Genomic DNA, 22,233 nt, shown 5'->3' with positions numbered 1-22,233 from the left:
GCATAGGCCTATTTCACAAAATGGCGACCGAGACCGGAAGTAGGGTAACGATACTTCCGGTCGCGCCGCCGCCCGCTACGCCATTCATTCTCAAAATGGACTGTGAACAGCTTGTTTTCTCTGTCATTAATATATCTGAAAAAAGTAAGAATAGCAGATGTTGTCCGTTTTGTTGATAGTTTTCATGGAGCTGTGACAAGATCGAAATTGGACAAAGGTTACAAATTATTCTTGACGTTTGCTTACATAAAAAAAAAAAAGTTCCATTCATTTAAATGGCATGGCACTTGATGACTAAGCTCACACTTACTATAGCTAAACTAAATAAATAAATAAATAGAAATGATGTCTGATTGTAGGCTATGTTTGAAATCTAGTGGCTTTTGTTAAAATTTCATGTTATTAGTGTTAGTTTGTCCCGGAGATTGCAGCAATCTTCCACTAGTGACTAGATTATGGCTCATTTTTCATGTTACCACCATGAATGAAACTAAGAATGGTACATCTTTACAGTGAATTTGACCTAACGTTGCTAGTGGGTCTAATAATGAAATTAAGGCAAATAATTAAAAAAATGGTTAGACTAAAAACATGAATGAAGTGAGTGATATTACATGTTTTAAAAAATCATGATGTTACAAAATCACATTTTACTGTCGGGTCCCCTTATGAAAAGAAAATATATTTCCCTATATATGAATGATCAATATATTGAATGGTTTAACAGTATATTTGAAAATATACAGAATAATATATTGTGTTAATATTACAATAGTGAATAATACATAAAGAATTTTCATATATTTAAAAATGTGAGACATATATTTACTAATATATCATAATGTATGTAATTTTATATTCAGTAATACACTTCATAATATACAGGGATTAAAGTTCTCAGTCGCTACGAGAGTATACGACGGATTTCCGTCAATATCAGCGTTCCCCCCGTCCTTATATCTTAAATTCACTGTTCATAATTTTAATGCTGTAAATATGCTTACATTTCTCAAATAGTGTAATAAATGTCTTAATTTTAGTTTGAATGGGAAAGACGAGGTGATTCACCCTGCTTAGGGGTGTGTGATCAAAGCCTGGAGTGGAGCAAAAGCATGTTCCTCTCTCCACTCTAAGCGTTCTGTTATTACTCCGCTCCTGATCCAGTCCGGGTTTTCCAGTCCCGCTCACGGAAAAACTGCTCCGTGTTCACTCATTTTTAAGAAAGTTACAGAAAACAACTTCTACAAACAATTTTAATTTGCCAACAGTTAATAATAATAAATAAAAGTGCATGACGTGGAAATCAGATAACAATCAAGTGCAATATAAACATGTTTTGTCAGGGCATCACTCCCGAACCGGCATCAACACTCCATTTTCAACATCTGCTTCCTCCTTCACACCACAGACACGTCTTTTTGTCGTCTGTGTCTGGCCTGATTTAACTTCTCCCCCAGTTGTTCCATGAAAACCTGCAAAGCACGGCCTGCGGTGTAAGATATCTACGACCGGACTCTCGTAGATTCGTAAGTTACACGGACTTCATCCTCCGTGAAGTGCTTAAAGTGTAAGTTGCAGGTAAAATTTTTCACGAAGAAAATGCAATAAACAAAAAGATAAGAACCTCCCACCAATGTTTTGTATGTTTTTCATACCAAAATGCTGAATATAATATGAAAAGTTGGTACTTTTTAGTGGTTTTTAGCACTCCCTCTCCCTTCCACTAGGCTGTGCGTGACGTCACAAAAGGAACTCCAAGCCTAGAGTCACTGTAGTCTAATGGCAAGTAGGCTAGCAGTTATATTGAAATAACTCAATTGTAAACATAATCGTGTGTGCTGGCTTCAAGAGGACCGTGATCCTGCCTGAAATAGGAGTAGTATGATAATATTGTGGAAATGAGAGTAAGCTATTCGCAAAACAAACGGGTTCAGGCAGCATGCACGCAAAGTTAAACCGAACTTTTATTTTGACGGGTTGCCGTGAAGACCTTTGAGTTTCTGTGTGTGTAACTATGATATGACGATCGTTTTTCTCAAATGAAACGGTAAAATGACTCAGAGTGGCTCTGGAGATGAATTTCATCATGTCATCATATCGTGACTGGCAGCAGCTAGACTGAAAACAGCGCGCGCATCACTCGTGCTTCAGTGTGTGTGTGTGTGTGTTTGTGAGGTAAATGACACCGCGCGTCTGCGCCATTCATTCACACAGAGACAAACAGAACATGCAATGTTAATATTTAAATAGTATTTCTGCAGTTTAATATACACAGACACTCGTGATATCGGCTGCAGTGGTCATAGTAATAAAAGTTAGTCTGGAGCCCCGTGCTTAGATAAACATGCAAGCGACTAAACGCAGCTGCCTTTTACTGGGTACCGAATATACCCGGTACTACAGAAATGCTGGTACCGTCACATTTTCAGTAGCCTACCGAAGTACCAGTACTTTGACAACACTAGTTTCCCACCTCCTCCGTCTCCCAGTCGTTCTCCATAATCAAGCCACAAACAGTAGGAGTCTAGCAGAGTATGGATGCAACTTCCTTCTATGACGTCATCACCCAGTTGCTGTAAAAACGCGCTACCTTGAAGAAACCCCAATAAATGTTATTTTAACGCATTTTAAGACAGAAATGTTTACATATATACATATTGAGCACTTAATTTACACATTAATTGGTTGTGGTGGTTAACCTGCAACTTACACTATTTGTGCTATTTAGAATATCTAAATTAAAATTAGGTCCTTGTTGCTCATTAGTTGGGTCCTCCTTCTGGCCCGAAACGAATTTTTTTTTTTTAAATTAAAATGTTTAAATTCCTGAAAAACGCGCCTGGATTGCATCAGTGAAGCGAGAAGGCTGAATACGCAACTAGCAATATACAGCACACATTTCGATTCTGGTAAGTAAAATACTCCCACCCCCATTGGATTATTTTTATTTCTTTACGTTAACTGTTTATGTATGCTGCAGCATAATTTAAGATAGCTCTGTTCGTTATTGTTTACATATAAACCTAGCATTTTGACGCGTGTAATTTAGTGAAAATAGGCCAAGCTTTTATTTCCGTCTTTTCCCCTAAATGTTCTGTCTTCTGTGGGCTGTAATTAAGTAGGAGTTAACATTTGTTGGCTAGCTGTCTAGTTAGTTGACAACTGCAGTAACGCATTACAGAATGTATACTGTATAATAGTTACCACCTGAATGGTGTGCTGCAGTAGTTTACAAAAGGTAACGGTAAACTTTTTTTCATTACTTAAGCTTGGCTAATATTAATTCCAACATTTACTATAGTACACAATAGTAGCATTAGTTCTTAAATATTGTGCATTAACCAGATTAAGTTAATAATTGTTTTTCTGCTTTTGTCTTCAATAGGAAAGCCATCATTTGTAATTTAAGACGTCCAAGACTACTACAGGGAGACAGGAACGACAGCCAAACCACATGTGACCATACAGTGTGTGCAGAATTATTAGGAACCTTGATTTTCTGATCATATTTTGTTTTTCAGACACATTTTTACCAATTCAAAACCACATTAAGCTTAATAACTACTATTCATTTTGTATTTAATATATTTAAGGGATATATAATTGTACATGAAGACTGGAAATGAAAACGCCTTATTTTCAGTTGTGCATAATTATTAGGCACGTTTTCTTTTACAGATAAAATAAGCCAAAAAAGAGATTTAACTCAGACTGAAAAGTCACAAATTATTAAATGCCCATGAGAAGGAGCATGACCATTGGACAGTGAAATCCTCATTGGGTCAGCAGGGTCAGACAAAATCAGGTGGAGAAGAAAAGACACATGTTAACTGCAAAATAATGAAGTGTGAAACCATCAGGAACCCTTTAGTCTCCAGCGCCACCATTTTTCCAGAACTGCAACTTACCTGGAGTCTCCAGAAAAACAAGATATCAGGATCTCAGAGACTTGGGTTCACAAGCTGAAGTGTAGTAAAATACATGAAGACTGTTTTTATAGGCTTTATGGACAGACAGATTGGGACTGACTCTTGAAGGACCAGCATCACATCCTCTTGTTCCACTGTTTGAAGAATTCATCTTCATCGGTAAGTTTTGGGAGTTAATTTTTAAAAATGAACTCCTAAAACTTAATGCCAGATTCTGGAAGATTAATTCTTTATAATTTTACTACACTTCAGCTTGTGATTCTTAAGTGTGTTTTTTTTTGTGTGTATTCTTTACCTCTCTCTTTTGGCTTATTTTAACTGTAAAAGAAAACGTGCCTAATAATTATGCACATCTGAATATAAGGTTTTTTTAATTTCCAGCCTTGATGAACAATTCTATATCACTTATAAATTATTAAATACAAAATGAATTGTAGTTAAGATTAATGTGGTTTGGAATTAGTAAAAATGTGTCTGGAGAAAAAAATATATGATCAGAAAATCAACGTGCAAAATCAATAATTCTGCACACATATGAACCCCCAGATGTGTTCGAGACCTTGAGGATTGATATTGACCCCCCTTTGTTCAGGGACTCATAACTCCATTTCTGTTTGTCAAAAAAAGTCTGTGAAATGTGTTTTATGTTGTTGTCTCAGTTGTTGAAGCAGATTATGTTCATACAAGTATTTATTTACACATTAAGAAATTTGCTGGAAATAAAAGCTGTTAAAAGTGAGAGGATGTTTCTTTTGTTTATGTATTTTTAAATATATACAGTAGTCAACATTTGAAGTGGATAAAAACATTTCATCAAAGTTAACATTCATTTTGAACAATACCCGTTCTTGTCTTAGGACAACTTTGATTAACTTTTTTGATCCACTTCAAATGTTGACTACATAAATACACACACAGCTAGCAAATCTGTATGTGACTATACTAACCATAAAATAACATTTTCCCTTCAAGGACCTAAAAAGTATGTTTTATTCTTAATTTTACAATTATTAATCTTCACGTATACATTTCTCTTAAATGACTAATACAGGTTTATGCATTAGAAAAAAAGACAGCCAGCATTGCATTGCTTTCACCTTCTATTTATTTGTGACCACATGAGGGGCTCAGATAGGACATTTAAACCCTCTCGCACACCGTTCCACAGCAACACACTTCACCCAACTAAGCACACACATTTGGAAACGAATGAAATGAGTACTGGCATAACTTAAAGCGATTTTTACTGAAGTCCGTTTACTAGCGTACATTTAGCATTGTAATATACCGGTACATGCATGTTCTGTAAAGCTGCTCTGAAACTTTATGTATTTTGAATAGCGCTGTACAAATAAATATAAATATATTTGCATAGATATGCCAGCAAATGCAAGTGAAATGCCCACTCGTAACCTCCCCGGACAAACCATGTTTTTGACGCTGTTTGACTTGCTTCATCTTCACCAAACACAAGACAGATGTCATCAACATTTTACGAACGAATGTTCCCAACCTTTCTGCTAAGAAATTAATTGTAAGTATCCAGACTGCGATAGGCTTTTATCGCATCTCTCGTGTACACGCAAGCAGCCGCAACACCCAATCGGACTACTCAGGCAAACGTTGTTCTGTGTAAAAATTATACGCATCAAAGTCTTATTTAAAGGGTCCGGTAATTCCAATCATCGTTTATTTTCAGTGTTTGGAAATACTTTAACTGTTGCCTTTTCGCTAGACGTAAAAGTTATGCGCTTGTTTTCACAGACCTGAGATTTAAAAACGCCGCCACCGGAAATGCTTCAGGGCCAGACATGCGCAGTAGCATTCCAACGGAATGTTATTGTTTACGTCCTTGAAATAGGCCTACAGCCTACTGCTGTCATAGAGGAATGTGGTTTAGCCTAAAGATAAAGGCAGTGTCTCAAAACCTGATGTGCTGCCTACCTAACAAAATTATATTTTTTCCTTTTCAGCCTGTCAATGTTGATTGTTTAGTATTTTATCAAATCCATTTCACTGATCAGTTTTATGGACATTTTTGTTTACTTTTGTAGGCTACTATATTCAATTGTGTTTTGCCATAAAATATAACATCTGGGTCCTTAAGCAAAACCAGGTCAGAACCAGTAGTCTAAAACAAACTATAATAATATAGTTTTTAGACCTTTCACTTTTTTCAAAACTCATGTAAAGATTCATGACATGGAGGCCCGGCGCGATATTACAGTCCACGTGAACTAGAGCGCGTCTCATAAATGAACCGAAACTCAACGTATATAGGCTACTTCACAGGCGTGATAATATATCAAAATCCATTATTTTACTGTCGCACACATACATTCTCCTTTCACATACATACATTTCTACTCTCACACACATACATTCTCCTTTCACATAGGCTACATACATTTCTACTGTCACACATAAATTCTCCTTTCACATACGTTTCTACTCTCACACACACTTACATTCTCCTTTCACATGCATACATTTCTATACGCGCGCGCACACACACATACATTCTCCTTTCACATACATTTCTGCTGTCACACACACATACATTCTCCTTTCACATAGGCTACACTTCTTCTCTCACACACTCTCCTTTCACAGGAGATATATATATATATATATATATATATATATATATATATATATATGTATATATATATATATTTGGTATTCATTATCCATATTCATTACAGTTTTTTCTGAATGCTTAAACCCAAACCGTGATTCTTATAGCACAATTTCTAAAACTATTAATACTTATAGCAAAACCACTCACTGAGTTTGCAAAACTAAAAAGCACAAACACTGCTTTGCACTCAGTTTGCAATTTTGTAACACACACTTTGCAAAACTGTAGGTACAATCCACTGCACAGCACTCTTTTTGCGGAACTGTAAACACAACTCACTGCTTTACACTCAATTTCCAAATGATCAACACACTCCTAGCAAAACTATACACATGTATGGCTATTATTTACACTCTTTTGCCAACTGTCTGGCACACTGTCACATGTGAAAACTGTTTTAGATAATTAGTTCACTTTGCAATCAGCCTAAGCACTATAAATAAGCCACAGGTAAGCTGTCCGTGTGGAGTACAATGGAGGGAGCAGGAAGAGTGAGAAGAGTGAGAATTAGAGGAGGCCGAGGAAGAGGACGCGGAGGTGAAGAAGCAGGAGGAAGAGGACGTGGAGGTGATGAAGTAGGAGGAAGAGGAGGAGGAAGAGGACGCGGAGGTGAAGAAGTAGGAGGAGGAGGAAGAGGACGCAGAGGTGAAGAAGTAGGAGGAAGAGGACGCGGAGGTGAAGAAGTGAGAGGGAGAGGACGACAAGGACAAGGAGGTGAAGTTAGAAGAAGAGGACAAGGAGGAGCAAGAGGAGGACGAGGAGGGGGAAGAGGAAGGGTAAGAAGAGTAAGAAATAGAATTACTGATGACATCAGAGCTACAATAGTGAACCATGTAATCAACCATGGAATGACCCTGAGGGAAGCTGGCCAACGGGTTCAGCCTAACTTGAGCCGCTACACTGTAGCAAGCATCATAAGGACAATTCGAAAAGAGAATCTGTTAGTACAGTCACTTTGCACTAAGTTTTGCAGCACTGCCATACTCTAATGAGAAACACAACAATACCATACATGTAAAAATACTGAAATTGTTACTTTACAGAATTGCTAGACGTCCAGATGCTGGGGGCAGAGGAAGAATGTTCACTGCAGAACAAGAGACCCATATAGTCAATATGGTGATTGCAAATAATTCCATAAGGCTACGAGAAATACAGCAGCGCATAATTGAGGATGACACCACCTTCCAAAACATACACAATGTGAGCATTTCTGTATGATCTCGTGTACTTTCCCGCAACAGAATCCGAATGAAACAAATCTACAGAGTCCCTTTTGAAAGAAACAGTGAACGTGTAAAACAACTGCGTTATGACTATGTGCAGGTAAACTATAGTATCATATAGTATCATTGGTACTGAATCTGGAAGTGCATACTGTAGTGCTGTGCATGGGCCTTGTTTTGTCTTGTCCAGAGAGTGATGGAGCTAGAGGCAGATGCCATGGGTCATGAGCTGCTTTTTGTGGATGAGGCTGGGTGAGATTAACCTCACTAAAACAAGGAGACGTGGCAGGAACATTATTGGACACCGTGCCATAATCAATGTCCCAGGACAACGTGGTAACATAACTGTGTGCAGCTATAAGTCGAAATGGTGTTGTTCACCATCATGCAACCCTAGGCCCATATAACACTACACACATTATTACATTCCTGGACACCTTACATGACATGCTCACTAATGTTCAGAGACCAGAGCAGACCAGATACGTCATCATATGGGACGATGTTAGTTTCCATAGGGCTGCTTTGGTCCGCAACTGGTTTACAGATCACCCACTCTTCACTGTACTCAACCTCCCCCATACTCTCCATTCTTAAATCCAATTGAAGAGTTCTTCTCTGCCTGGCGCTGGAAGGTCTATGACCGACATCCCCATCAACGCATAGCCCTTTTACAGGCAATGGAGGAGGCATGTGGGGATATTGACCAGGCATCATGTCAGGCCTGGATACTGCATTCCAGAAGATATTTTCCCCAGTGCCTTGGACTAGAGGACATTGCATGTGATGTTGACGAAATTTTGTGGCCGGACCCAGAGAGACGACATGATGTAGACTGATTTTTTTTTTCTCTGTGAAATTACTATTTTGTGTTTTGACTTGGAAAAACTTGACTTGTTTGTTTTGATGTGTGTAAATAAACAACAATACTTGAAGTTTGGATCCCTGTATGTTTACAGAACTATGACAAAAGTATGACCTCAAACTGACATAGCCTACCTTGTGCACAGAGAAAGCAAAAGCCAGATGTGTTTTTTATTCATACCATCAGTGTGTAGTTGGCGCATTGTGTGCGTATTAATGTGATGGCTTGTGTGAACTGTTTGATACGAAAATACCATTTTTACGAAGGTTTGAAGAGTTAAGCAAGGTTTATTAGCTTTTGCAAGAGAACTACAATGTTTTGCTGATTTGGTGAAAGGTTTTCTTATTTGTGTGTAGAGTTTGGCAAAAATAGCCAATAGTTACAAAAAATGTGCTTAAGCCATCAGAAAAAACTGTAACTAAATCACAAACATAACTAAACTAAACAAACATACATACATGCATAGGTAAAATGGTGAGTGATAGAATGGAACTGGAAGCAGGAAAGGGAACTATGGAAAAGATCCATTTAACTATGAAAAGAACCATCAGCTTATCATTTTCAGAGCACCTCATTAAATTGATACTTGCATGGTCTGTGCAGTGGACACAATTCTTGAAGTGGTTGAAAATTGAGTTTGTTGATGGGTCTGTGAGTGTCAAATGTCACAAGTTGCACAAGTTGCAATCGTTTTCTTCTCTGCTGGATGGAGAAGATATGATGAAATTGCATGGTTATTTCGACGCTGTTCTCATGGCTGGAGTGCAGATTGTGGCCACAGTATCAACTTGAAGAAGCAGCAGTAGAGGCTAGAAGAGAAGAGGAGAGGCGGGTCACTGTGGATTTGTCTCTAATAAAGCCTGAGAAAGGCCCCACCCCTCCGGGTTTGCTTGACCAATGAGAAGGGTGGAATTTCCAAGTGAGAAAATTCCTCTGTGGTTGATTTATGAATCTTTGTTCTAAGCGTGCTCATTTGCAATGGCAGCTGGATTGGTTTCTAAGAAAGAAGAAAGATTCTAAGAAAGATTCTTGTAATACTAATATGTTGCACAGCTATCAGCATATCATGTACACAATCATTTCGATTTTCAAAGTACCAATTTATAGAGAACAAACATGGTATACGTGAGGTTACATTGACCGTTGGTTCTATAATAAAATACATAGTATCAAAGAGATAATAACACTGTAACGGATTTCTGTAATTTGAACAGTATTTTACTGTAATATGTACAGTAAGATACTGTAAAATATGTATACAGTATGTTACTGTAAACAGCAAAGGATTATGGGAAAATATAGGGTCACTACTGTAATTCTTCTCTACTGTAAATCAATTTACAGTAGTGAACTTGCCCGCGAAAAACTGACCAATGGCAAGAGGGATTTCTTTTCAAGTGTTTTTTTGAGGGGTGAAGTGGCAGTTAATGCACGGACAAAAGATCATGTAACTCACCAAAAAGGTAAAACAAACATTTTCAAATGTTTTTACTTATGTTAACAGCAAACTAACATGATGTATCGTTTTGTTTTCGTCTGAATGGTTTTAGTGCCTTTTTTTCCTGACTGTCGTCAGAATGGTTTTTTGGTGCCTTTATTACTGTCTTTTTCCCTGACTGTCGGCCGGGTCGCTGTCACGGTGATAATATTAACTGGTGAGTAAGTTAAGTTCACCTATATTAGCCGAAATATTCTTTAGTTAAAACTATAAAAAATAATGGTTGTGTGTTCCTCTGCCTCTTTAATGCAAGTTAGCTCATCAGGCGGGCGGAGTCGTCGGTAACGTTAACCGAGCTAACAGCGAACTCAACGTGAAATACTGAGGTAAAGTGAGATAGACGAAACCCTTGTTAAAGTGCGGGTTTTAAACAATATTTTCACGTAGGCCTATATGATTTATTTTCAGGTTTGTGATCTGGATAATGCCATCTGCAACGATGGAGTGTGTTGGAGCCTTTTCATTGTGATAACATCAACTGGTATGTAACGTTATGGTCAACTTCACCTAAATTAGCCGAAGTAAACTTATTAAACAGAGAAGCATAATAACTTTGGTATGTTCTGTCTCCTCTTTCACAACTTTTTGGCAGATGTACAACGTAAATACTGAGTAAAACTAAGTTAAAGGGATAACGTAGTACACCTTAAACAGAAAATTATGTATGTCATCATTTACTCGCCCACAACGTGTTCTAAACCTGCATGAAGTTCTTTCGTCTGAACATAAAATAAGATATTTTGAATAATGTTGGTAAATAGTGGCTGGTCCGCATGGACTTCTATAATAGAAAAAATACTTTGGATGTAACTGTTTGGTTGCTCATGTTCTTTAAAATATCTTCTTTTGTATACAGCACATTAAATAATTTAATGGAAGTTATGAACAAGTTGAGGGTGAGTAAATGGTGACAGAATTTACAATTTTGAGTAAACTAACCCTTTATCCAACATCATTGTTAATTTCATCTTTTGTTTTATTTTCAAGTTTGTGGTCTGAATTATGTCGTCTGAAATGTCGGAGGTGTATTTTGGAGTCTTTTTTGTGATTGCCTTCATAATGGTGATAACATCTACAGGTGAGTAAGATGACATCAACTAAATTAGCTGAAGTATGCATTAGTTAAGCAGGCAAACATGTTCTTTTTTGTTCTTTATTTTGAATTTGCAGCGGCCATTCCCTCTGGACTGTACATCACTGCTGACGCTCTCCACTAATACACAGAACGGGTTGACGTTGGAGGAGGAAGAGGAGAAGGAGGAGGAAAGGGTTAGCAATATACCATTATCAATATAGCAAAGTTTTGCTAACTAATATTTTTAATGTTGTTTAATTGATTAAAAACTATAAACACCATACAACATTATATCTTACCTCATCTTCACCCCACATGTTATTGTTGTTAGTAATAAGTTCTGTTATTGTATTTTAGTTTTTTCTGTAAACTATAACACTAAAAGGCTGCTGTGACTTTGTCTGTTTCAGGAGAGTCTGTTCTCAAAGCAAAAACATGGATGCTGACAATGAAGGGCAGAATCATCATCCAGTTACAACTGCTAACAGACGACTCTTCAGCATTAGCTGTCTATTTTGTCGAATGCAGAATCAGGTAAACCAATATATATATATATTTTTTTTTACATTACATTACATTTACATGCATGCATTTGGAAGTCACTTTTATCCAAAGCAACTTACATTGTATTAGTATATCCATTCCCTGGAAATCTAAGCTACAGGAATGTATTGAAAAAGAATGAAGCTTTAATGATTTTAATGTAATGTATTATGGGGTAATACCATCCCTGTAGGTTAGGGGTGGAAATTGGCAAAAATTTGATGCTTCGATAGTATTGCGATATTTGGGCCACAATTCAATATTACTGCGCTTCCTAACATTGCGATACAGCAAGTATTGCGATTCGATTCTGCGATATATTGCGATTCATGTCCCCCATATTATTCAAAGACATTACAAAAAATAAGACTGCTCAACTCACTTCAAATGTCACATTAAATCTGTGAACATCTTCTACACATTTACTGGAGGCTAGTGAAAAAACTTTGTCCTTGAACATTCAGGACACAGGACCTTATTACAGAACGTAATTATATGAACGCGTCACCACCGCATTAGCACCAAAAACATGGAGATTTTTATTTTAGAGAATAATTACACAACCTATTCGATATACTATAATTCTATAATTAAATAAACTAATCGAATATCCAAAAATTGTGACTCATCCCTGCATGTAATACCTTGTTTTTTTCCCAAAATCTTCACTTACGTCTCGATTTTCAAAGGAGATTATAAACGTTTCTTCCTTGGTTCGCTTTTATTTAGGCCTATTACATTCACATTCTTTACTCTGGTAAAGTAGAAAAACGTTGTAGGACAGATAGCCTACATTTTTACTTGCACGTCAGATTCATTTCAACACAGTTTTTGCTTGTTATTAGACATGTACGGCGCATCAAGTTTATTTGATTTTTAGTTTCGCTCTCTTTGGCAGCGCAATTTCAAACATAGCTTAAATGTCTTGCCCTTGTGGAAGATTAAATTCACTTTTCATACCTTTTACAACAAGTAGAAAACATGAAGATATCAGAAAATAGATAGATGGTCTCTTTCCTCCTCGTGTCATCCCTCTCAAAGCACAGAGCGGTATGGCTTCATGTGGAATCACGTGTCTTTGTGTGGAAGTATTAAACGAAAGTTTTTTTGTTTTTTTTTGAGATTTAACTTTTCTATTATGTAAGTTTCTAATATTTACTGATATGTATTTGAATGCTTTACAGGCTTTGTGTTGCTTCTTTGACGGAATTGCTCAAATAAAGACTTTTTTGCTCGAATAAACTAAAAAAAATTATTTCAATTTTCATAATAACCCCCCAACCACAGCAGGTAGTTGGTCCATTACCACCGCAGTGGTAAAAAAAACTGCCACCGTCACAGCCTTATAACCTATATTGGAATACTTTGCGCTACTGTATCAATATAATTGCGTGCGCAAAATATCGCAACACAGAACAGAATCGATTTTTCCCCCACCACTACTGTAGGTGGATTCAGAATCAGATGTAGTGATTTTATTAACGCCAAAGTACATGCAGCATCAAGTTTGAGGGTTAGGGAAAATTCTGCCAACACCGGTCTGAAAAAATTATATATTTTTCCCTGCTTGTGTTTGCAGGTTCATTCTGAGAGTCAACCCTGATGGCACCAAACACCAAAGGCACAGATCAGATGGAAATCTGGAAAGGTCCAAAGAAAAGCATCAGACTGAAACCCTCAGTGTTTCTCATCAGAGAGCTTGTCAACTTTGACTGGCAAAATTACTGAAATGTAACAACACAACACTGACTTTGACTGTATTTTATTGTTTTAAGGCCTGTTTTGCTTTTCAGTGTGTGTACGTTTTTGCCATGCTACAGATACAAATGGTCACCAGGAGATTAATTCTATGGACTTTGGAGATGTTGCCTTTTTTTTTCTTCAGCTAGTGGCTCCTAAAGGTCAAGATTTGTAATTTGTACTTCTAAAACAAAATGTTCAACGATTAAAAAGAATATTATAAGGACAAATGTTTGTGAGTTATTGTGATTTTTGGGGGGGTGGGGTAAACATAAAAAAAAAAAAAAACACCTCAATACTAATACTGTAAATGAAAATATGGTAATAATACTGTAAATGCAAGTACAGTAAATGATACAGTATACTGTAAGTGAAAATACAGTAATAATACTGTAAAACATTTTACAGTAACTTACTGGCATCCAGCTGCCAGTAAGTTACTGTAAAATTTACAGCAACCTCTTTACAGTGTAGAGACACTTGATTTTTATACTCTCTTATGTATTGGTATATAAAGTTTAACAGTTTAAACAAATTTGGGAAAAAGTTTTTTAGAAAAATCCTGCCTACCCTGCCTTTAAGTGCTTGTATAGAGTTGGTGTATGTTAATTGAGCTTTATCTGATTACTGAAATGTTAATGTCAGTATTGTTTTATTTGGTGGAATACACAGTTTCATTTTCTGTGACCATACAGTATCAGATAAATGTGTAATGTGAGTTTATTGAAAGAGCGTTTCACTTTTTGACATGAAGTCACACTGCCAGCTATTTCAACACTGTGAAACAAAAACAAATTTATTGCTGTCTGTTGAATTTGCAGATTGTACATGACAGAAATAAAAATTATATGTGCCACCAGAAAAACAGCCTCTTCTGTGTGTGCAACAGGACATAACTGTTCTCAGACCTGATTCTTTGTCTGGATTCATAAGCAGTCCACACTACATTTAGACATCCATATAAGGACTCCACTGTATTTACTCTATTTCTTGACTTGAATCCTCAACAAATCTTGAGACTGACAGAAATCCACATAGAGTTTGAATGTCATCACAGAGATCTCAGTGTAGCCTATCATGCACAAAATAATCTGTTTCTCTTTGCAATTGGTCAGTGCATTCCAGTACATTATTAAAAATTGATAAACACATTTGATTTCATGTTCTGATTTCATGTTCATTGCTACTAACTCCAAAAAGTAAAAACTGTACTTGAAAAGAAAACAGGATTACTTTGTAAAGTCATTGTAAACAGTCATTGTTACAATGCATCATTGTAAAGTTGTGATGAAGAGCTGAGCATGTTTTGCATATGTATTTCTGGGTTTGAGTGTGACTTCCTGCTTACAGTTTTTTTCAATCGCTAACAAGCGCTTACCCATACTTCAGATACTTTTTCTAAACTCTTAACACAGACTTACACCTACAAAACACAATTGGCCAAATGGATAATTTTCTTCTCAAAAACACATTTTGTTAAATATATACTAACTCTTCATTTCAAAATAGAACACATCTTTCTCTGCACACACTAACTTTACCAAAACACTGGAAATTAATCAAATTGAAATTATTCTGTCAAAGAATAACACTTGTTTTCACTTCACAAGGTACATGCAGTCAATCAAAGTACACCAGGTTTCAAAATACTGGCTATTGACATTACAAAAACTGCAGACTTTTATGTTTCAGTTTTACAGGTATTTGCATGCAAAACATGCAATCCACCGTTTTTACACTAAATTTCTTGGTTGGGAACTGTATGTCCATATGTACAGTAATGTTCACATTCAAAAGCATTCCAGTAAAAAGCAAATCAGTTTTTTTTTCTACACTCTCAGAAAAAAAGGTACAATTTTGTACCAAAGAAGGTACAAACCCTTGTCACTGGGGCGGTACCTTTTACTGGTACAAAATTGTACCTTAATATAGAGGAACAAATTTGTTCCATTCCAGTTTGTACCTTAAAGGACATGATTTGTACCATGGGCAAACCAAAATGTACCTTTTGTTTTTAAAAACTTGTTGGTACAATATTGTACCTTTTATCAAAGGTACAAATTTGATCTCTTAAGGTACCGCCCCAGTGACAAGCCCCTTTGTACCTTAACTGTGTCAAATTTGTTCCTACGAGAAAGGCTATTTTTCTATTGAATAACAAGCACATTCAACAACTGAATCAAAAAGGCATCAATTTAATAATTTCTGTAAATACATATCAAATTCATATGAACATTTGAATACTTTCATTCCAACTTACAGTAAAGTATATCTTTGTGTAAATACATCAAAGATTTCACAATACAATAAAGACTTAGCAAAATTAACAGAATATCACTTCTTTAAAAAGATTTGAAAGAATTTAAAATGCAAAAATGTTACAGTACATAAAATATATTTTCTTATCTACAACAAAGCTAGACTTGTTTTTTTCCCCCCACTTTTCACACAATACCCTTGCATTTATTTAACTTTTTAAAACACCATCATCCAACCGAACTGCTCGGCAATTTCAGATCCCTCCATTTTTACACTGCTGAAGATTCTCCTCTCACTGAAGACACGTCCAGTCAAGACATTCCCAAGATCTGCACAGTGAGTTGAGATAGCCGGTTCTTCCTGAACATAATGAAGAATCAATATTAGTAAAGACAGATGTAAATTTATTAAATTTATACTTCCAATGACAAGCTCAAATTTCACTTCTAGACTTAAAGGGATAGTTCACCTAGAACTGAAAATTCTGTCATTTACTCGCCCTCAAGTTTTTCCAAATCTGTTAACTTGAACAAAAAAGATATTTTGAGAATCGAAAATTAAACAGTTGATGGGGCCCCATTAACTTCCATAGAATATTTTTCATACTATGGAAGTCAATGGGGCCCCATTGACTGTTTCATTTTTTGGGTGAACTACACATCCTTCAACATCTCGTTTGGCATCCATGTAATGTGCTTCTATAACGGATTTCAGCTTAGCCAACCTCAAATTAACAACCTCAAAAACCTCAACCTGAAAATTATTTTGTTAATTACTCACCCTCATGTCATTTCACACCTGTAAGACCTTTGTTCATCTTCGGAACACAAATGAAGATATTTTTAATGAAATTCTGAGAGCTTTCTGTCCTTCCATTGGGAGCAATGCAACTAACACATTCAAGGCCCAGAACGATAGGAAAGACATCATTGAAGTAATCCATGTGACTCCAGTGGTTTAACCAATTTTATGAAGCGATGCAGGTGCTTTGTTTTAGCAAAAAAACACAATTTAACACTTTATTTATTAGGGGGAGCACTACGACGCATGCGAATTGTGTTGACTCAAGACCGGGTGTTGTTCCATGAATGTGCTTTAGATTATATTATTTTGTAAATATAGAGGTAAATTATGCTTCTTTTTTTTTTTTTTTGGCAAAACAAAGCTTACATCGCTTCATAAAATTGAGGTTAAACCACTGGAGTCACTTGGATTAGTTTAATGGTGTCTTTACTACCTTTCTGGGGCTTGAATGTTTTAGTTGCGTAGGCTACCAATGGAGGAACAGAAAGCTCTTGGATTTCATCAAAAATATCTTCATTTGTGTTCCGAAGATAAACGATGGTCTTACAGGTTCGGAATGACATGAGGGTGTATAATTAATGACAGAATTAAAAAAAATTGCTGAACTATACCTTTAAGGAATCCTGGAAACACCTTAAATCAACCACAGCATGCATTCGGTCCATTTTCTGGAATAACTGAAATGCAGATAAGAAAACAATTTTCACACACAAAAAAACTTTCTGCATTTTTACATTTCCCACAAAGTTTTAAATGATTCACTTAAAGCTTCATATAAAATACCCAGAAAAGTAAAATGTTAAACTAATCCATTTGAATTGAGAAGTTTGGTAAAAAATGTCTGAAGAGACTACCGCTTAGTATAATAAACAGATTAAATTTAGGATTTTAATCACATTTAAACATTGAACAAACAGAAGCTCAACCGCACTTGCTTTGACAAGCGAGAACAAACCTCAGTGGTTCTTGCGGAAGCTCAAGCGTGCTGCAAAACACATGAGAATGAACATCATCGGTTTTCGCACGTTTAGCAAACATGATTGAGCTTCTGTTTACCGCAACTGATGTGTGAATTGATGTATATTTTTATGTGAATAAAAGCCTAAATTAAATCTGTTCATCATATAAAATGATTGTATCTCTACAGAAAAACTTGGACTAAACTGCTCAATTCAAATTATTTTACGATCTCTTTATTATGGTAGCATTCAGGTATCAAAAGACATTTTGAAATTTAATATGCAAAATGGCAATGTAATATATAAAATGGCAATGTTCTTATTTAAATTTACATTTTCCATACCATATGTGCAATGTTTGGGGCAAAGTGACAATTCAAATTCAATAATATAATTAAATTAGCCATCTCCTACACTTGTTTTAACATATACCGGTAATTTAAACATATTACAAAATGATTAGAGATGTTTAAAGGCACAATTCACCAAAAATTAAAAAAAACTCTGTCATTAATTATTCACTCTCATGTTGTTCCAAACCTGTAAGACTTTCGTTCATCTTTGGAACACAAATGAAGATCTTTTTAATGAAATCTGAGAGCTTTCTGTCCCCCCATTGACAGTCCATGCAACTAAAACTTTGATGCTTCAAAAAGTTCATAAAGAGATCGTAAGACCAATCCTTTTGAATCGAGCAGTTTACCGTAGTTCAAATTTTCATAAGACATGATCGCTTTATATGATAAACAGATTTCAGAAGCTCAACCGAACATGCTTGACACGTGAGAACAAACCTCTTTCTCAAACGTGCTGCGCAACACACGAGAATGAACCTCATTTGTTTTCGCATGTCAAGGGAACATGCTAGAGCTTCCTTTTACCGTATTATCTGATGTGAATTGATGAATAAAAGCCTAAATTCAACCTGTTCATCATACAGCACAAATTTTAGACTAAAACACTCAATTCATATGGATTAGTTTTACAATCACTTTAGGAACTTTTTAAAGCATCAAAGTGGTAGTTGCTTAGCTGTCTATGGGGGGTCAGAAAGCTCGTAATTGATGAAAGAATTTTAATTTTTGGGTGAACTAATTAACCCTTTAACATGTTCAACATAAAATTGTAGCAAAATGATAATTTAAATGCTATTTTCCTTAATTGCATTTACACTCACAGTTAAGACACTTATGATTGCATTTTTATTAAATACCCACGATGAACGTGGCAAAATTCAATCTGGATTTAAAAAAAGGATTCCAAGATGATCTTTGCATCAAGTGCCTTAACTTTGAGTGTAAAAGCAACTAGGAAAAATAACCTAAATTACAGTTTTGCTATAATATTTGCTTGAACATTTTAAACATCTAATTTCTGTAATACATTTCATTTTCTATTTTTGAACTTAAAAAAAATTCAATGTATGTTTTAATTTTATGTTAAAGCTAGTGTAGTAATGCAAATTATTATATTATTGATTTTGAATATTTTTTTGCTCCAGATGTTGCACATATCATATAGAAAATGTAAATATAAATACAGAAATACATTGCCATTTTACACATTACATTTCATATTGACATTTGGTACCGGTATGCTAACGTTACCATACTTTGTGAGTGTCAGAGTTTTAGGTGAATATACTTTCAGTTAAGTGACCGAAATCTTTCAGAGTTCATTTGAAGTGCAGTTGTGCTTTATCAAGATTGACATCACTCTGTCATTATGGCAAACATTTTGTCTTAGAAATATTCAACCTCATCAGAAAAAAGAATATCATAAGATTAAGAAACTCAAATAACACATTGTACTGATACTTGCCTCACAGCTGAGGACGCAGGAAGACTTTCAGATGACCAGCACTGACAGTTTACCATGCAGTTTACCCCATCATGATCTAAAAATCAAAGACACATTAGCTGAGTATATGACATGTAACTTTATATTACTTAGGACAGAATCCGGTAACGTTAATCGCATTCAAAAACAGAACGAGTGATCAACTATTTTATCTGCGCACTGTTCGTTGGCGCTCAATCACGTTGTTCCAAAACCGCATTGTGGACTAATGTAAAGTAGGCTACACCAGCAGGGCACCTCTGGTTGAGCATTCATTTACAACAATAATGTTTTAAATGTGAACTTACGACACAGAAACTCAATTGCTTTAAAAATTATGCAGACGGCTATCACTGACTGGATTCGTACAAATAAGCTATTTAACGTTACACTCGCTATTATCATGTTGAGTAGCTGTAACGTTTTATACATTTTATTTGGTTAAACATAAACATAAAACCCACCTTTGAATTTCCTCTTCTCTTCGTCTTATAATTCGAGTCCAGCCACTAAAGTACTTCTGACGAGGGCGGAGGCCATGGCTTGTGGTGGTGCTCCGTGCTCGTAATCTGCTTCCCGAAGTTCCCGCTCTCCGGTCTATTTGAAAATGCAGTAACGGCTGCAGCAACCTTGGGCAATCAGTTTCATGTCGCCTAGCTGCTAATAGCAAAGTTAACATTTAACAGTTAACGTTATGGTGGATAATGGAGAACAAACGCCATATATTGTACACGTGATGACTTAATAATAGTCAATAATTGCATTAAAAAAATTAAAAAGTGTAACGTTATAACTTACAAGTCAAATGGCTAAAAAGCATTTGGAGCAAAGCAACTCGCTAAAATAACGTTAAGTGGCTGAAACATTTATATTTTAGACTTGTGAACTAAATATATACATAAATTATAAGAACTCACCTTTAAATTTCGTCTTCTTCAAGTTTGATAAAATAATCTCGACCGCACTGCAGCCGTGTAGCTGCTTCCCGCTGTCAGTTCGGAAATTTCCGTGGCTGAAGCGATTTCGACCAATCAGTGTCTTGTTGCTATGCAAAATACTCAACACAGCAACCAATCATGAATGAAATAGTAATTTGGTCCATAACTGTACCCTTGATGTGAGAACAATTATGTACCTTCATTTCAATTGTACCTTAACAGGTACCAAACAGTATCATCAGTGGTCTTTCCTGTACCATTAAAGGTACTATTATTGAAAAGGTACAAAACTGTTCTTTGAGGAACATTATTTGTACCACCGTGTACCTTTTTTTCTGAGAGTGTAGTTTACTGTTTACTACAGGAGATACAGTAGAAACACGGTATGATAGAACAGAAAAAGTTTTACAGTATTGCTTACAGTGAACAAAATATCCATGAAACACACAAGAGCATTCTGAACAAAAAAACAACAGCAAAAAGCCCAGATAAAAAGGGGGGGGGGAACTAAAAAAAAAAAAAACACACAAAATTACTGTATCTAATCTCTGCGATCTTCAGGGTTAGGCCACATGTTTTCATCAACATCACATCTGATATTATCCAAGGCGATACACCTGGGATAAAACCGCTTGGTATGTCGGATCAACCCTTGGCAATCATGAACTGTGATGTCCCTGCAGCCAGCATCCATGGCTTCAAAGGAGGGACCTCTGGTCATGTGGCTGATGGTCATAAACCTTCCACCTCCATGCAGAAAATAACTCCTCTATGGGGTTGAGGAAAGGTGAATAGGGTGGAAGGAAGAGACTTACCAGTCTTGGATGGACTTCAAACCATGTTGTTATTGCTTGCGAATGATGGAAAGCCACATTGTCCCAGGTAATTACAAAGGTCCTCATGTTTTCACCCTCCTGATCCTGCTCTGGAACCAGGCGCTGGTGGAGATCATTAAGAAAGGCAAGGAGGCGCTCGGTATTATAGGGTCCAACCTGACATCTGTGAAGGAGTAATCCTGCATTTGCAATTGCTGCACACATGGTAATGTTTGCCCCTCTCTGTCCTGGCACATCAACTGTGGCCCTTTTTTCCAATTACATTTCGTCCACGTCGACACCTTTTGGCCAGATTGAATCCTGCCTCATGTATGTATATGAATTCATGAGGGGCCTGGTTGGCCTCCAATTCCATAACTCTCTGAAACAAAGTTTATGTAAATCATGTCATCACTGTATACCATACTGTACTGTAACCTATTACTGTGTAGGTTACCTACTTGCAAAGTGCAAAGCTTATAGAACTGGACATTGAATTGAATATACACTATACCTGGACATACCTCTACAGTGTAGAGCTGCTTCATCTGCACTCTGTGTTTAGACAATGTCCGCGTAATGGTTGTGAGGCTGATGCTATCGATATTGTCAAATATCTCATGGTCCTCCACAATTCTAGTTTGAATTTCATGCAGTTTTATTGCATTATTTGCAACAACCATTTCTACAATGGCAAGCTCTTGATCATTATTGAGGAGCTTTCCTCTTCTCCCAGAGGGTGGAAGATGTTGCATTCTTTAGAGGGACAAAAAATTCAACATATGAATTACTGTATGACCTTATTGACATGTCAAGTGAGAATAGAAACAATCCATGTAAAATGCAATACTTACCTGTTGGTTTGTTGAAAGATGCGTATAATGGAGGCAACCGTTGACCGCCTCATACTGGGCTGCACTCTTTCACCAGCCTCTCTTAGTGAAAGACCGTGGTTGATTACATGGTCAATGATAGTGGCACGAATTTCATCACTGACTACTGTTCTTGCAGCCCTTGGAATGCCACCACCATGCATTCTTACACCTCTACCTTGCCCTCTCCTTGGGCCTGCTCTTCTCCCTGGCCCTGCTCCTCTCACTGC

General features: G+C 36.4%; 2 long non-coding RNA genes across 5 annotated transcripts; one reads left to right on the top strand and one right to left on the bottom strand.

Annotated features, from left to right (window-relative positions):
- The first annotated feature begins 10,273 nt into the window (after positions 1-10,273).
- Positions 10,274-13,763, top strand: LOC311065790. Of its 2 annotated transcripts, none has more exons than XR_014602976.1 (8): positions 10,274-10,316; positions 10,413-10,485; positions 10,568-10,640; positions 10,752-10,798; positions 11,147-11,237; positions 11,330-11,428; positions 11,645-11,768; positions 13,357-13,763. It is a non-coding gene; the product is annotated as an uncharacterized lncRNA (long non-coding RNA). The 2 variants fall into 2 exon arrangements; XR_014602977.1 differs by having other exon boundaries at positions 10,275-10,316; positions 10,417-10,485.
- A 1,601-nt stretch (positions 13,764-15,364) lies between these two features.
- LOC311098240 lies at positions 15,365-20,664 on the bottom strand. Of its 3 annotated transcripts, none has more exons than XR_014609422.1 (5): positions 20,296-20,664; positions 19,843-20,031; positions 19,361-19,436; positions 17,192-17,257; positions 15,365-16,136 (listed from the first exon to the last, which is right to left on the bottom strand). It is a non-coding gene; the product is annotated as an uncharacterized lncRNA (long non-coding RNA). The 3 variants fall into 3 exon arrangements; XR_014609424.1 differs by having other exon boundaries at positions 19,843-20,035; positions 20,296-20,650; XR_014609423.1 differs by having other exon boundaries at positions 19,843-20,650.
- Between the last annotated feature and the right edge of the window lie 1,569 nt (positions 20,665-22,233).

This window comes from Abramis brama (genome assembly GCF_963993115.1).
Source record: "Abramis brama genome assembly, chromosome: 16".
In the NCBI taxonomy this organism is placed as follows: Eukaryota; Metazoa; Chordata; class Actinopteri; order Cypriniformes; family Leuciscidae; genus Abramis; species Abramis brama.
The sequence above is the reverse complement of the archived record's forward strand: the minus strand, read 5'-3'. Positions and strand labels throughout refer to the sequence as shown.